This window comes from Heptranchias perlo, chromosome 21 (assembly GCF_035084215.1).
Source record: "Heptranchias perlo isolate sHepPer1 chromosome 21, sHepPer1.hap1, whole genome shotgun sequence".
In the NCBI taxonomy this organism is placed as follows: Eukaryota; Metazoa; Chordata; class Chondrichthyes; order Hexanchiformes; family Hexanchidae; genus Heptranchias; species Heptranchias perlo.
The window spans coordinates 27,901,445-27,910,805 of NC_090345.1; the positions used below are offsets into that span (position 1 = coordinate 27,901,445).

At 41.6% G+C, this 9,361-nt stretch overlaps 1 long non-coding RNA gene across 2 annotated transcripts in view; it reads right to left on the reverse strand.

The window, feature by feature from the left end:
- LOC137340091 (uncharacterized) overlaps positions 1-9,361 on the reverse strand; it is a 214,605-nt gene that overhangs the window by 190,221 nt on the left and 15,023 nt on the right. The gene's annotated exons all lie outside the window — the stretch shown is intronic.

A 9,361-nucleotide genomic window follows, 5' to 3' on the forward strand; every position in this document is an offset into this window, starting at 1 on the left:
GGGTGATTTTAGGAGGCATTTGTGGGTGCGTTGGGGGCGGGGGTCTTCGAAAATCGCGGAAATCCCGTTCAGTTCGAAAGCCGGCTCCAACTGCCGACTTCCGAGTTTCCCGGGGACCCACCTGTGTGTGTGCGGTCGACCCGAAAACGGAAGTCCCACTGGCAATTAAAGCCGGCGGAATGACAGTTAAAGAGCCAAATGTACCTCATTGAGGTACTTAATCTGTCACAGGTAAAGTGCCTTAAGTACTTAGAAAGATTTTTAACTTATCTGGGCGGCTTGCCCACCGCTTCTGATTCATGCCTGGTGAAACCAGGCGTGAAGGGCTGGATCAGGGAACAAGAAACTAAATAAATAAAAAACCATGGAAGGAAGTGAAAACACTAAATGAACCTACCTTTGCACCCTGCTCCGATGTCCGATGTCTCCCTCTCCGATGTCCCCCTCTTCAACCCCCCGATGTCCTTCTCTTCTCACCCCCAATGTCCCCCTCTTCACCCCCCCCCCCCCACCCCCGGTCTTCCAGTCTAACGCTGGATGACGTCTCGCTCTCTCTCTTTCTCGTCCTCCCCCCTCGCGTTGCAGTTCCCGATGGCAGCCAGCCTGTCAATCAGGCTAGCTGCCGGGTGCGAAACCTGGAGAGGATGTTAATCATCATCAATCAAAATGCGATTGCGTCGGAAACGGTAAGTTTTGTTCATGTGGGTTTGCCACCCGCACCTTCACCCCCCCACCGCCAATCCGCCACCATTGTAAAATCAAACTCATCTTAATTCTGTATCAAGGTCATGAGGAATGGATTTTTTAAGAAGGTAACTGTAGCTATTTTCCAAAAGTACATGAAATATTTGTGTTGCCTGCAAATATGTTCTCCATGAATAATTCAAACAAAGACAGAACTATCTTGTGTCCAGAAAGTTCCATGAGCAATTTTTGAAAGCACTGCTGCCATCAAATAGTTTAATATATTTCAGGGCAATGCCATTAACTGTTATGCTTAAAATTCTCCCTAAGAATCGGAAGGCAGTGGTTTAAAGTAAGGATGAGTGTTTGTCCTTAATAGTAATAAACTATAACTGAACCCTTGCCCAAAAACAAATGTTTCAACGTCTTCTGTTACCCTACAGCAAGGGCTGAGTGATAGTTATTCTCCTGATAATTGGGAAGATTGCCATCTATATCTACACCAATTTTTTAATATTAAATTTTTATGACACTGTGATGTCTTAATTCATGAGTGTATCCATCTATTGTTTATCTGGAATAAAGTCGGAGCATTTTGAGGGAAGCTAATCCGCTGCATTTTCTAATCCTTTCTATACACTCTTTTCATTATCTTGATACCTTTATTATGAGCAGCATGTTTCTGGCGCATTTGGATCATCCATCGTTTATATTATTTAAACTTAAAAGGATGACTTCAATTGGAAGTGCTTGATCTTTTGAAGCAGTGATGAAAATTAATTTTGCATTAATGATAATTATTCACTTGTTAACTTCCATTTAGCTGTTAATGTGACTTTGAGCAATTGAATATTACTTGACTAATATGTTTAAAGGAAAATGATCTTACAGCAATAAATCACGCCACTGCCAGGTTGCTAAGGGCCCTGCAGCATCATTATTTTACAGTCTAAGGTGTAGCAGCGATGAAATTGGTCTTAATTCAGCTAATTCGCGGTCGCTTTTTATTTGGTGGCGGAGCTATGTTCATTAACCCTTTCGGCAAGGGAAATGGCAGAACGGCGCAAAAGTCCCAGGAAATTTTTAGAGTGGCATCAGTAATGGCGTGAGTCACTTACGTCATAATTAACCAGGGCTTTTGTGCTGTAAAACAGGCCTGATGATGTAGAAACGCCATTACAATGGCACAGTTCTGCAGGAAATTCTGGGCAGTTATGATTCCCTTTAGTAGTGCTTTTACAGAATTTCCTATGTCAATCTTGTGACTTATCTGTTACACCAATATGTGGTGCTATATTATCTTTTCCCATCAGTCACTCAAAATCTTTTTTTTTGACAAACATTTCATCCATCTTTTATCTCAATAACTGAAATTTCTATAGCCAAAACATGTTTTAAAACAAAATTCAAAATGTTTTATATTTCACAATAACATGATTAAATGTATTCCACTGAATTGTTTTTTGTGTTTTAATGCCTTCAGTAAAGTTTTTACTTGAAGGACTCAGACTCTCCCAAAAACCTGGACATAGACTTGATATTTTTGTCCAAAGCTGTAACTCTTTGTTGAATTCAGACTGTGCAGTCTGCACCTTTAGTGTGCCCTATTTTCCAGGATGCATCAGTACCATTTAGTTAGCTGAACTGCTGAATATTTTTCTTTAACTTCTAGCAGTTTCTGCTAATTTTTCAGTATAATTTCAAGATAATCTAGAGGACATATTTCAAAAGTTTTTTTCAGGTAAAGTTTATATTGAGCACTTTTTTAAATAGTGTGTATGAATGAGAGAGAAAGAAAAAAATTACAATGTACTGATTACAAACTTCTTGTAGTTTTTGTTGTGTGTTCTATAAACTTCAGAAAGTGTACTGAGCTGAAAGAGGGCTAGATTTTAACTCTTGGGCAGCTGACCAGCGACGTATCCTGGCTGACAGCCTGCCCGATCCCTCCAGCGAGAAGCCCAAGTCATTTGCAGACCAAGGCCTACCTAAAATGCTCTCCATGAGCTGCACGCCCCAAATGGGAGTCCCATTGTAGCTCACCAGCTTTGAGCACAGTATCTGGCAGCTCGGATGCCGCACTGACTGGCAGAAAAGTATGTGTGGCATGTGCCTGGGTTGCCCAGCGGAAGGCCTGAGTTAAAATGGCGGTGGAGCAGGAATGAGCCAGTCAGTCAACCACCTTGATTTTAATTCTGCTGCCATCTAGGGTTCCCAACCCTCCAGGATTGTCCTGGAGTCTCCAGGAATTAAAGATTACTGTGGCGAGTAACCCGGGAGAAAAATCATAGTGGCATTAAAAAAAAAGGGTGTGTTTTTTTCATTTTCTTTGAACATTTTTGTTTATTAGTTATAAAAGTATTGGAGGTGGGGGCAAAGTTTGACTGACAATCAAGAATCACCCAATTGGATAACAGAGTGTCCACTTTCTAATTGGTGTGGGAAAGGTGTGCACTGTGAGAAGGGTCCTGTTGGGCGACCAATGGCAGAAGCATGAGGGCAGGGCGGTCTGAGGCTGGAGGTCATGTGATGAAATCTCCAGGAATATGTCCAACCAGAGCTGACAACCCTACTATCATACCGTTTCCACTGGGCAGAGGGAGTTAAAGATCGTCCCTTTAGTGTTGTTCCTCATCCTAAAATGCAAGTTTAAAAAAATCCGAAGAGGAAACTCAGACAAACATATCAAGCACTCATTTACCAATAATTCACAGCATAACTTCAAGGTTTGATACAATTAGATGTTATAACTATGTAACAAAATAAGCTGGTTGAAAAGATTGACAGAACTAGGACAGGACAAAACAAGATGTAAGGATTTTGTAATAACTTGAAAATCTAGCCAACAAAATGGGTTAGTACAACATCCTGCTGATTAAGGTGACAGAACTATGTACGAACTGTTCAATAGAACTGTCAGAATAGATAACAGAACAAGATGATACATTGACTTAATGAAATTATTTTCATTTCTATGCACATAACATGTCTTAGTTGCTTCAATGCCAAACACTTGTCGAGTTCTGTACGGAAGTTCTGTTACAGAGTGAGCTTGTTTTTTCATCGTTCTAGTAGTTGTTTTCACTAAAAATATATTATCTATTGTAATAGTCTAGTTCTGCAGATTATTTCTAAAATATTAGTCTGTCAATTAGTTTTTATATTTATTTTATATTTCCGGGATTTATTCAGGGTTTATCATAATTTCTCAATTTATTTTTTTAAAATCTGGATATTTTTTGACTGTGACTTTTCACTTTTCTTTGAATTTCTAAGATTTTTTTAGCAAGTTCCAGACTAGATTCATTTTTAATAAAATAAATGCACATGAAGAAGTACAGTATCAACTTTTCCTTGAAGACCCAATTGGAAAATACTAAGCTTGATGTTCAATGGTCTCTTCTGGTCCTGTGCTTTCCTTTAGGGGCAGATTTTCCATTATCTACTTTGCACCACTCATGTTGCACACAGCCATTCCTGTGCTAACTTCTGGTTTCCATCCTGGTTAGATCTTCACAGTGAGCGCTTGGCAGGGAATCTACCAGTACAGGTAAGGGGTTGGGGAGGGGGGAGATATCTACATTGCAGCTGTGATTTAAAGGGGAGTGGCCTTTTTTACAGGCAACTTTGTTGTAGAGTCGATGGAGGAAAAATTGGTAAAGGGTCCGTTCTGGGATGCGCTAACACCCCGCACCCGACGGACCCTGGGAAGGCAAGACGCAAGTTTGGTCCCAAGGGAGCACTTACCTGCAATCGGTGTTCCTTTCCAGGCCTTGCACGTAGAATGAATGCAATTTGCACTTTCCACCACCAGAGGGAGCTCCATCTCTTAAAGGGAAGATGTTTCTTAGAAATCTCTTAAAGGTAACTTGCACCAGTTATTTGCTGAAAATAACAGTCTACTGTCTGCATGGAGTCTGAACAGAGATCAGACATTGCACACATAAAACACAGATGCAGATCCCATCCCTATGTTTACACACTGATGAGTTATGTTAAAACATTGAATAAAGGTTGCGCATTACTAAATCCCACATCCTCCAATCCGCACACCAGACCTCACCAATCTGCCGATCTGAATTGGTACGCCTGCAAGAGCGCGTGCACCAAGGTTCGCTGCTGATGCACTAGAGACCTTGGGTGCAAGAAGTGGACAGAAGGAGGGACATCCTATATCTGCAGGGGGGGGGGGAGGGGCAAGAAGCCCTCCAGACATATATTCAAAAGACAGTGGGAGGCAGCGGGGGACAAAGTCAATGCCAGGCGCACAGCACCATGAACATGGATGCAGTGCAGAAAGAAATTCAATGCTTTGACATGAGTGGGCAAGGTGAGTGAGGTCAACTGTCAAGTGGCGTCTCCTACCAACTGCACCATGCACTACACCCCCCATAACCCACATACCAATAAACTCTTTCCTTCAGTACTCAACTCTTCCAATCAGATGCTTCCTCCCGCCCTTAACACATTACCACTGTTTCAAGCTGCCCACCCACAACTCACAGGCCACACACACTGGCAGCTATTCAACCATGACAGACACATCACCCAGGCATACGCCTCGCTTTCTTGCAGGAGAAGGTGGCACATATCAAGAGGCAGCAAGTGGCAGTGGCATTTAGCCCCTCGAGCCTGTTCCACCATTCAGTGAGATGATGGTGGACCTGTGACCTAACTCCATATACCCGCCTTAGCCCCATATGCCTTAATACCCTTGGTTCACAGAAATCTATCAATCTCAGATTTAACATTCACAAGTGAGCTAGCATCAACTGCCTTCTGTAGAAGAGCGTTCCAAACATCTCCCACCCTTTGCGTGTAGAAGCATTTCCTAACTTCACTCCTGCACGTCCTGGCACTAAATGTTAGGCTCTGTCCCTGCATCCTCGCATTGAAGTCTAGGAGACCTCCAAAAACATTTACAAACATCTCGGCAGCCAGAGGCAACAATCCAGCCACTAACTTGTAAATCCTGCATGGTCCCTTTAAATAGCGCCGGTGGGGGGTTCCTCCAGGCACTCTAAGACATGTTCAGATGGTCGGGGTTAAGACTGTGCGTTGAGTTGAGCGTTAAGTCCCAAAATGGAGTCTATCACTTTAAATCAGCGTTGCACACTGATTGAAGCCATTTTCTCCCTACTTTACATGATTCCAGTGTTTCTTATCTGCGCCTACACAAACTCCTATACCAAGATGGTGTCTGGCGCACGTCATGCAGAAAACGTGCATGCGCATCCAAGACGCCATCTTGGATGTCGGAGAGGCCGTGTAGTGCCGAAACAACGGGCGCTACATGGCCCAATTTAGTGCCCAATAACTATAATGGGGCACCATTATACCACTCATTATTGCCACCCTGTGAACTGTTGAATGAATTCAGTATTTGGCGAGTACGGGACGGGGTGTTCAGTTCCTCTTGCATGATCAATGGTTTGAAATAGAAGCAGGAAATGCAAAGAAGTGTGCAGAGGTATTCTGTATAAAAAACATTTGTTAGTATTGAACAGAAATGGTGCAGAGGTTATTTAATATACAGATAATTATTTTTATAGTTAGATGGGGCACCATCAAAGCAGAGACTCAGGTTTACAAAGGCAGCAATAGCGCTGCTGCTTCAAGAATAGCAGAAAGTAAGGCTGTCCTGTTTGGCACTCCAGGGCACCTCCACTCCTCCGCCTACCCACACAGGGCAGCAATCAACGGTGTCTAGTTGGAAGTGGCACAACACATCAATTAGATGTGTACCACCTAGAGATACTGCCATAAAAGCCAGAAAAAGTTTTCATACCTGAAGAAATTAGACAAACGTTATGTGACCCATTTGTATCTTGTACCAAGTAAATGGGCAAAGTATGCATGTCACAACGTGTTCCCTTATACCCTGTTATACATTGATTGCTATTCCATACAAAACACTATATATAGCACAGTGTCTCTAATTCCTTCCTTTTGATCATATTGTGGCAGTTCAGTAAAAAGTTTCAAGTAAGAACCAGAAATAAGAGGCTCAGATAACATGAATTTTTAACAAAATCCAAAGTAACTGAAGTGATGGTCAAGATCAAAAAGCATGACAGATTGGTCTATAAGTTTTCTTCTTCCAATTTCTTTCAAGGAAAAACAAACATGTAACACCAGGAAGGAAAGGGATTAAATGTGATTCATTTGTTAAAATCATCTTGCCTGGTCTCTGTGTTCATTAGCATTTGATTTCTTTGGTACTGAAGGCAACAAGGTAAGGATACGCAAAACTCCAAGCCCCACAAGGAAGGATTAAGGTCCCCTCATTGGCCAAGCTAACAAGTGTCAAGAAATTTCTAGCCTGGGAGTCCCTGCCTGCAGCCCCACCTATTCCTGTGTCATTAGCCTTGGATGGGTGGATGGAGACTCTGCCCCTTGCAATGCCATATCCAGTTCCTGACCTGATTTGAGGCTCTTCTGCCGAGCTCCCTCTGGAGTAAAGGCGGGAGTGCGCTGGAAGGGCCGCGGATTTTCGGATCCAAAAGTTTTAATACTCTTTTGAAAGTAGGGTTGGGTGAGAGAGAGACACGTGCTTCAGGGTGATAACCATCAAACATCCTTTGTGATTTCCCCATCAGATTTCCTGGTATGTAGGAAGTAATTGAATTTGATACTAAGGGAATATTTTACCTAGCGTGAGTAATCGTCTTATCCCTGAGGGTGCGATTATTTTTTTTCTCAATACTTTTCGAAGAAAAGTTTAATTAGAGTAGGCTGTGATTTGGTATGTTTGTTCTGGATGGATGATGAAGAATTCAATATGATATTACATAATCCCCTTTTCTTTGGTGTAAAATTTCTGCTTATCCAGCTTTGGAGATTTCTGTCATATTTCTTGTAAACAATAAATCCTTAAATCAACTGGTAATAAAAATGTACTTTTTGGCTTGGAAAATTGTAAAATGTTTACCAGTCACTCTAGGCTTTTTATTGTAGTACTAATACATAGGGGCAGAATATCAAAATGCAAGATTAAGGGGGCTAGTCTCAGTGTAAAGAAAAGAAAGAAAAGAGAATGGTCAAAATAAAACTCATGGGAGAACTTTTTAAAGAATTGTTAGTCTCAACTTTAACCATGTTGAAATGCAATAAGATTAATATAAGGCTAAATATTTATATGGTTCAGGGTCCACATTACATCTTAGGAAAATGATCTTTAAAACATATAAAAGAAAGAACTTGCAAGGAAATATGCTAAATCTTTATAAAACACTGGTTAGGCCGCAGCTATTGTGTTCAATTCTGGGCACCACACTTTAGGAAAGATGTCAAGGCCTTAGTGAGGGTGGAGAAGAGATTTACTAGAATGGTATCAGGGATGAGGGACTTCAGTTATGTGGAGAGGCCGGGGAACCTGGGGTTGTTCTCCTTAGAACAAAGAATGTTAAGGGGAGATTTAATAGAGATGTTCAAAATCATGAACAGTTTTGATAGAGTAAATAAGGAGAAACTGTTTCCAGTGGCAGAAGGATTGGTAACCAGAGGACACAGATTTAAGGTGATCGGCAAAAGAGCCAGAGGCGACATGAGGAAACAGTTTTTTGAGTTTTATTTTGACCATTCTCTTTTCATTCTTTTGTTTACACTGAGTCTAGCCCCCTTAATCTTACATTTTGACATTCTGCCCCTATATATTAGTTCTATAATAAAAAGCCTAGAGTGACTGGTAAACATTAAGAGCCAGAGGCAACATGAGGAAACAATTTTATACACAGCAAGTTGTAATGATCTGGAATGCACTGCTTGAAAGGGTGGTGGAAGCACGTTCAATAATAACTTTCAAAAGGGAATTGGATAAATACTTGAAGGGAAAAAATTTACAGGGCTCTGGGGAAAGAGCAGGGGAATGGGACTAATCGGATAGCTCTTTGAAAGAGCCGGCAAAAGGCACAAATGGGCCGAATGGCCTCCTCCTGTGCTGTACCTGCTATGATACAATGATATAGCAGCTTTCAGGACCTCAGGAAATCCCATAGCATTTCACAAAGCCAATGAAGTGTAGACACTGTTGTAACATAGGGAAATGTGCATCCAAATTGCACACAGCAAGAACCCAAAAACAACAATGAGGTAAATGATCAGATAATTCTGTTTTGGTGGTATTAGTTGAGGGATAAACATTCATCAGGACAGCTCCCCTGATCTTCAATTAGTGCCATGGGATCTTTTACATTCACCTGAGAGGGCTGTTAGGGCCTTGGTTTAACGCCCCATCCGAAAGACTGCACCTCCAACTGTGCAGCACTCCCTCATTACTGCACTGAAGTCTCAGCCTAGATTATGTGCTCATGTCTCTGTAGTAGGACTTGAACCCACATCTTCTGACAGAGGTGAGAATGCTACTACTGAGCCAAGGCTGACACTTATATGTTGATTTGGATACAAAATGGTTACTAAGTGATTGGTTACCACTTGCAGGCTAATATGACCAAAAGCAGACCATGAGAAAGGACATTTAACACTTTCTTAGATAGTGTAAAACATGCATTTGGGAAAGGGAGCAGACTTGATGGAAACAGATTGACAAGAATGTTTAGATGCCTATGCTTGGAGAGCTTTGGACAATGCTTGTAATAGAGGCCAAAGTTACCATATAAGAATAATTTATTCGACTGGCGATGATATGCAGACTGAACAAAATTTCAGCAAATGCCCC